Source organism: Diabrotica undecimpunctata, chromosome 6 (assembly GCF_040954645.1).
Source record: "Diabrotica undecimpunctata isolate CICGRU chromosome 6, icDiaUnde3, whole genome shotgun sequence".
NCBI lineage: Eukaryota > Metazoa > Arthropoda > Insecta > Coleoptera > Chrysomelidae > Diabrotica > Diabrotica undecimpunctata.
Window position 1 is genome coordinate 32,543,231 of NC_092808.1, and position 7,936 is coordinate 32,551,166.

Below are 7,936 nucleotides of genomic sequence, written 5' to 3' on the forward strand. Positions count from 1 at the left end.
AGAATACAATCTTCAAACTCATTTTGGCACATCGTTACCTTCTTCTTGTACTACCTCAAAAATGTGTAACATAACATTTTTTTTTACCCGTAACTCCAGTTGAAATAAAAAATACAATCGATCAACTAAAAAATAAGCCTAGTACTGGTATTGATAACATATCTGTAAAAATAATAAAACTGATAAGTGATCATATATCGATTCCTTTAACCCATTTAGTTAATCTCTCAATAACAACCAGCCAATTTCCATCCATATTTAAAATGGCAAAAGTTATTCCAATCTTCAAAAAGAATGACCCTCATGATATTTCAAATTATAGACCAGTATCTGTCCTTAGCATAATTTCAAAAGTAATAGAGAAGGTTGTATACAACAGAATGTTAAATTTTATAGAAGAATACAATTTATTAACTCCAAGCCAACACGGCTTTAGATCAAAAAAGTCAACACTCACGGCTGCATGCAGCTTGTTTGAGCGTATTTATGATGAATTAGATAGTAGAAACCACGTGGCAGGACTATTTTTTGATCTATCACGGGCTTTTGACTGCTTAAACATAACATTTATTCGCAATAAATTATATAACGTTGGTTTTGGAGGGATATTTCTAGAATGGATAATCAATTTCTTAAGTGACAGGAAGAGTGTTGTTAAGATGAAAGAATCAAGCTTAGAACCATACACGACAAATAAAGGAGTACCACAGGGATCCGTGCTGGGACCATTATTATTCCTAATTTTTATTAATGACCTACCAGATCACATAAGGGCACTTATAATATCAATGTTTGCTGATGATACCTCGTTAATAGTCTCTGCACGCACACTAGAGGAATTAAAAATGACAATGAAGACTGTTGTTGACTGCTTTATACGCTGGTGTAATACCAACAGACTAATATTAAACATTGACAAGACGCAAATTATTTATTTTCATTCATACAACTCATCTAAATATGACTATATCTTAACCATCCACGATAGAAACAATATGTTATCTTCCACTCACTCTACAAAGTTTTTGGGTGTATTCATTGATTGTAATCTCAAATGGTCAGAGCAAGTGAATTCAGTGAACATGAAATTGAATAAAGCTTTTTATGCTATATCTAGAATTAAAAACACACTACCCATCTCGGCATTAATGAACGTTTATTATAGCCTTGCTTACAGCCACATGTGCTACAATGTAATTTTGTGGGGGAACTCAGTAGATAGTAACAAGGTGTTCATTAACCAAAAAAAAATTATCCGTAAAATTTTTAATTTGGATTATCAACAGTCTTGTAAACCAGTTTTTATTAAACAGCAAATTTTAACTTTCTACTGCCTATATATCTATAAATGTTTACTTTATGTCAAAGAGGAAATCAATACATTTCCAGTAAATTCAGACAATCACTACAAGAAGTGCTGAATCTTTACGAGTTCCTAAACACAGAACATCCAAATTTTAAAATTGCTTCAGATATATGGGACTGACCTTATACAATCATTTGCCAAAAACTGTGAAAGAAATACCACTTATCTCTAAATTAAAAAAAAAATGTTAAAGATTTACTCTTAAGAAAAGCATATTATTCTATAAATGAATATCTTGAGGACAAACTGCAATAGCTTCATATTCACTTGTAAAAATGTTATTTTATATATTTTATGTTTTGTTAATTTTTTTTACACTGTGAATATTGTATTATACACATTAATGTTTTTTATACCAAATTCTGTATTGACGTATCCTATACATTTATTTTGAATGTCTTAAAGGATCAATAAAGATGACTATGACTATGACTATGATTATAAAAAAAAAATTAAAAAGGATTTGACTCTCATTACCCCACTATGCGAATAATGGAAGCCACCAGTCATTGTAATATGAGTGTTATGAATGGAGATGTTTATATCTGCGTAACTAGTTGCTAAACCTATTCTTTTTTGTCTTTTTTTTTCTAAAATAGTTTCCGGTTCTTGAATTGGTGTTATGCCGGTCTCATCCATACTATATAGATAACAGCTTTAAGAATTTCAAAAAACCGTGTAACTTCTGATTTGTTGATATCTTTGATACGATTAATAGCCGTGCCTTGGGGTTACAGACACTAATGGTAGTACTTCGTTTCGAGAAATCCTTCAGCAATTCTCTTCCAGCTAACTGTTTGCAAGTGTTAAAACGACAGTTTATCTTAAAATTTTTGAACCTCGACAAACCATACAACATGTTGGAAAGCTTAATTAGATGCGCAGCCATTTCTTTTTCTTGTTCGATTGTAAAACAAGGACGTCTGCCCAATAATTTACAATTATTGTACCAAGCATTGCAAGTTCCCCTTCTTTAATCTTCTCTGGAATGTTTGGTAGGGAATATTACATTGCGTTTCTTATACTCATTTCATTAGCTACCAACCTAGCACCCGTTTGAAGGTCTTCTGATGTGTACGAACCTTAATCGGTTTCGTTTTCTATGTCCTGGGCATATGAAATAAATTTAAAAATAGATCGACTGGGTAATAGAGGTCACATTGGTGTAATGGAGGCCACAGTGGCACTCATCACTCTAATGAGCATTTTTTACTTAAAATGTTTAAAATAAAAATCAGCATAATTTAACAGAAAATCAGATGTGAATAGTGATAAAATAATTTGGATCTGACAAAAACTAGTAATAGAGTAAGATCCCAGAGCGATCAGATATAACTTATTTTCACACAGATGAAACCTTAGAGTCTGAGTAGCGTCTCGTGTGCTTTGAATACCTGCGTATTTATGAAACTTGCTGAGTGACACCTGGGCAGGTACCAGGTGAGAAAGGTAATTAAAAATAAGAGCTATTTAACTTAAATTTACATAACTGATTTTTATACATATTTTGTAGAATATTATTTTGAAAATACTGTAATAAATGTCAGACACTTGTCATGGACCAGAACTTTTGTCAGACGCTTTAAAGCTCCACTAAAATTAAATGAACTTTACTTACTTTTACATGTCTAATTTTTAAATAGAGATGCAAACATATTTAATCGAATCGAAAACAGTAAGTATTCTTAATGGATTTGAATTTTTTACTCTGAGGCTCATGCGCACAGCACTCTCGCGCTCATACTTCTGGTTAACTAATTTTTGTGTTTGAGGGATGTTTGGTCATTTTAATTTGTCTGACTGATTAAATATAAGTTTATTATATTTCCATTAATAACATATTTAAAAATCAGACATGTAAAAGTAAGTAAAGTTCATTTAATTTTGGTGGAGCTTTAAAGCGTCTGACAAAAGTTCTGGCCCATGACAAGTGTCTGACACTTATTACAGTATTTTCAAAATAATATTCTACAAAATATGTATAAAAATCAGTTACGTAAATTTAAGTTAAATAGCTCTTATTTTTAGTTACCTTTCTCACCTGGTACCTGCCCAGGTGTCACTCAGCAAATTTCCTAAATACGCAGGTATTCAAAGTACACGAGACGCTACTCAGACTCTAAGGTTTCATCTGTGTGAAAATAAGTTATGTCTGATCGCTCTGGGATCTTGGACTATAATACCTACGGCGTCAATAGTTAGCACGTATCGTTAGAACAGTATTGCACAATTTCTCTCAACTCTGGCCAATGGTTTAAAACAAACTGATACATGCTGATGGGATGTTGATGATGATGATGAAATGCTGATAGAATTAAACCAGAAATAGCTAAAGCGGCTGGAAGAAGAAATAAATTATCTAGATTTGTTTGTTGATAAGACAAAATGAAAAGATACAGAAATAAAGAAATTAGACAGCAGAAAACCTACTAGAAAAACCAAAATAATTTACCTAAAAGGATAATGAATCAAAGATACACAGAAAACAAAGAAAAAGATAGACCAAGGAACAGTGGATAGCTACAATAAACAAAATTGTACAAAAAATAGAACATATTATCGAACAAATGAGGGCACTAAAACACTAGAAAAAATGGATAAACTACAAACAATTACACGAAGAAGAATTTATTTTTTTGTTGAATTCGTTTATTCACCGCACATGGTTTGTATTATTCCGTTAAACGAAAAAATTTGATATTAGAAGGCCCCATTTATATTAACCATAATAGTAGATACTAATAACAAACTAAGCAATGTTATTTTACTTTGTTTTACTACCGTTTTACATACATTGCTAACTTTCCAGTAACAACAGAAATCTATTAGAGAGGCGGAACTACAGGTGTCATCCCGCCGCATTAGACTTGTACTCATTCTAATTAGTTAAACTAACGAAGGCCGAACTTTTTTTTGTACTAATTGACTTTTCAGTACTTCCTTTATATTTTACGATTCGTCACAATCTATGAGGTGTGTCAACTATCACCAATAATGTGAAGGATGATTAACCATGTATTGGATATGCGCGTTTGTATATTGTGTATTGTACTTTTAATAACTAAATTCATAAGGGATATAAAACCCCTAGATAAGAAGAATGGTTTTAACTTTCAGTTTTAATAACACTTGTGTTTGAAAAACACATTTTCGTATGTATTTTATCATGTAAAATCTGAAATAACCTTTTAAACTGTATACCACTTAGAGTTTTTTAAGTGCATCTTCGTTTTATTTGTTTGTTGAGATTTCTTAAACTAGCTTTTTCTATTTCTGGGCCATCTGGATTCTATCCATTCTGGATCTCTATTTTTGGAGAGGGGCCATCGACCTTCCCTCCAAATGAAATATGACTGAAAACTAAATGTTTTTATAACATTTGTATATAATTAAAAATAATGAAATTACTTGGTTTGAGAGGGGGGTCAATCACCCCCACAGACTCCCCTTACATCCGTAGCTATGAAAATGGTTAAGATAATTTTATTTAGGTTGTAATAGTCTTCAAATTTCAATAAACCAAAAAATAAATGCTATTAAGGTTTTTTAATGTAATGATATTTAATTGGATCTTTTCAAATTCTTTGACATATCACCAACCATCAACAAGATCATCAACAGACTTTTGAGTACAATCGTGCAACCGTTTATTTTGTTCCTTATTACGAAGTGTTTTATAGTATAATTGTTGTATAAACTCCACATTAAACTAGCGACATTGATCATATAGACCGTGTTAAAACATTTTGAGATGCAAAATACCTAAGAGGTTTTTGGTAGTTTTGGTCAGGGTTTATCATGATTATTCTGATGATCTCAGAGCGCTGAACCTTAACATTCTCCAAAATAGTAGATTCGACTTTGATCTTGCCATCCTTGATGTCGGTCAGATGGCAAGATCACTTCACTGTGAATAATCTAGTAGTCGTTGATTCAGGCCTAGCCAAAAAATAAAAAGGGTAACGTAGTTGTAAAACTTCTAAATGGATCTGCTATTTAGACTGGAATACGCCGGTGTATCGTATTGTGGTGTTGACAAGCAGTACGGCAAGAGATAGGGCTTGTGGCTCGGTGTAAGTCACTCCATAGATCCCTACCGAAAGAGCGTGTACGCCCAAAAACCGAAATATAGATAAGACCTAATAATCATATACAGCCGAATCAGTAGTTCTGGCATCTTTAAAATATATTTAATATGGAAAAATAATATGGAAACAATGAGGCTATAATTCGTCTGCTTGATTGAGCTAATTTTCCAATCAGGAACAGATATCTTCAGTTATTTAAAATACATAAGAAAACAACAGATTCTTAAGTCTTACTTCAGCAATCTTTTTTATGTTATATTTCTTCAATGATAATTTTCTTTCTTGTGTAGCTCTTTTTACGTATTGTGTAAGTTTTTAAAATGTTTTATTTTTTAACTTTTCATTATATAAACTTTGTATTTTGTAGAATGGTTTATTCGTTAATAAATAAATAAATAAGTTTATATTTATAACTGTTTTGTGTACCTTCACTAAAAAAGGATCAAAAAGGAAGATCAAAGTATACTATTAAAATATTGTTAACTCCAGACTCTCATGGGTTTTAGAAAATTCTAATTTCTTAATCTCCGAGCAAAATGGCTTTAGAAAAGATCGGTCAACCACAGACAACATTTTAGATTTGGAAAGTAAAATACATGAAGCTCTTGCTTCAAACCAAAAATGTGTTGCTATATTTTTTTACTTAGACCATGCATTTAATAAAGCTTGGAAGTACAACATTTTGAGACAGCTTGATAAATGAAATATTCAAGGTTACTGCCTTGCTTTCATCCAAAACTTTTTAAATAACAGATCTTTTCAAGTAAAAATAAATAATATCTTTTCAAATATTTATAGTTTGGAAAATGGTACACCCCAAGGATCCATACTCAGTTCAACACTATTTCTGGTAGCAATAAATGACATCATCAAAAACATTCAAGCACCCTTACAGGCTCGTTTATACGCTGATTACCTAGTGGTATCTATTTAAAGTAAAAATATTTCCTCAATGTCGTCAGTTCTTCAAAACTTTTTAGATACTTTCGAAAATTGGTGCAACTTTACAGGTTTTCAATTTTCAATAGAAAAATCAATAGGAGTCGTATTCTCTTCAAGCTCCCTTCAAGCTCTTTTCTCTTCAAGATCTCTCTGTAAGAAAAACTGGGGCTCAGACCAATCCACTCTACTCCTCCTGTATAAATCTTTAATACGCTCTAAGCTAGATTATGGAGCAATTGCCTATTCCACTGCTAATAAATCTCTACTGAAATCCTTAAATATTATTTATAAAGTCTTAGATTAATCTTAGGGGCTTTCCCAACTACACCTGTATCCAGCAGTTATGCTCTCTTCGGAGAACCATCGCTACATCACCGAGCCATAACCCGAGCCTTGGCTGATCGATATACCAACTTGTGATGCATCTATAGAGTATTTAGATTAATCTAATACACACCATTCTCTGAATCGGTCCAAGTTTGAGGCCCTCATAAATAAGTACCCCGACTACCATAAAATCTACACAAATGCATCTAAATCCGAAGACGAAGAGTGGGTCATCAATCGGTTCTTCAGAAAACAATCTTCTTTTCCGTTTACCTCCAGCTTGTAGCACATATTCAGCTGAACTCTACGCCATATACCATGCTGTGAAACTTCTTAACGAGCTTACAATCACAGAAGCCCTGATCATAATAGATTCCCTTAGCTCTCATTAAAACACATTAATTAATTAAAACACATTAAAACACATTTTTCCAAAACATCCTTTTGAAAAGTTGCTAAAATACCATCTTTCCCAAGCTCATCAACATGGAAGAAGCGTCCAATTTTTATGGGTTCCCTCACACGTCGGAATAACAGAAAATAAGGAAGCTGAAAGGACTGCACGAGAGGCAATTTTAAGTGATTTGTCGGAGCCGATAGACAAGTGTGTTTCCAGTGACTTAAAAGCGTATTTTAAAAATAAAGTGTTGTGTTTGTGGCGAAATGAGTGGTCTCAAATTAATTCCAATCTAAATAAAATCAAAAATAATGTGTCTCAGTGGTTTCCATCGTCGCGCAATAGACGAGAACAAATTGAGGTTGCGCGTTTACTTCTAGGACATACCAGATTAACGCACTCCTACCTTTTCACAAAGAAAAATCCACTTATATGTGATCAGTCTTATGTCCGATTAACAGTCGAACACTTTTTAACAATTTGTAGTAAATATGACCAACAAAGACAGTTCCTGTGACAATATAGTGAATTATCTCAGATCCATAAACATTTTGTACAATCTGTAGGTGTTTAACTTTGTTATTAAACGTTTTGGTGGATGCGACATTTTTGACGTGACAACGTCTTAAATTAGGTTGTGGCTCGGAGTCATTCATGAAAAAGTGTAACGCCCGCTCACGTCTGTTACAGTGAGTCACCGAACGAGAGAGAGGCCCGCTGGACCGGCGAATGCTTTGCGTCTCTCTCCCACTCAAACATGATCGGTCCGCTGCGCGCGCAGCACTAGAGAATTAGGCGTGTTGAATCGGTGCGTGC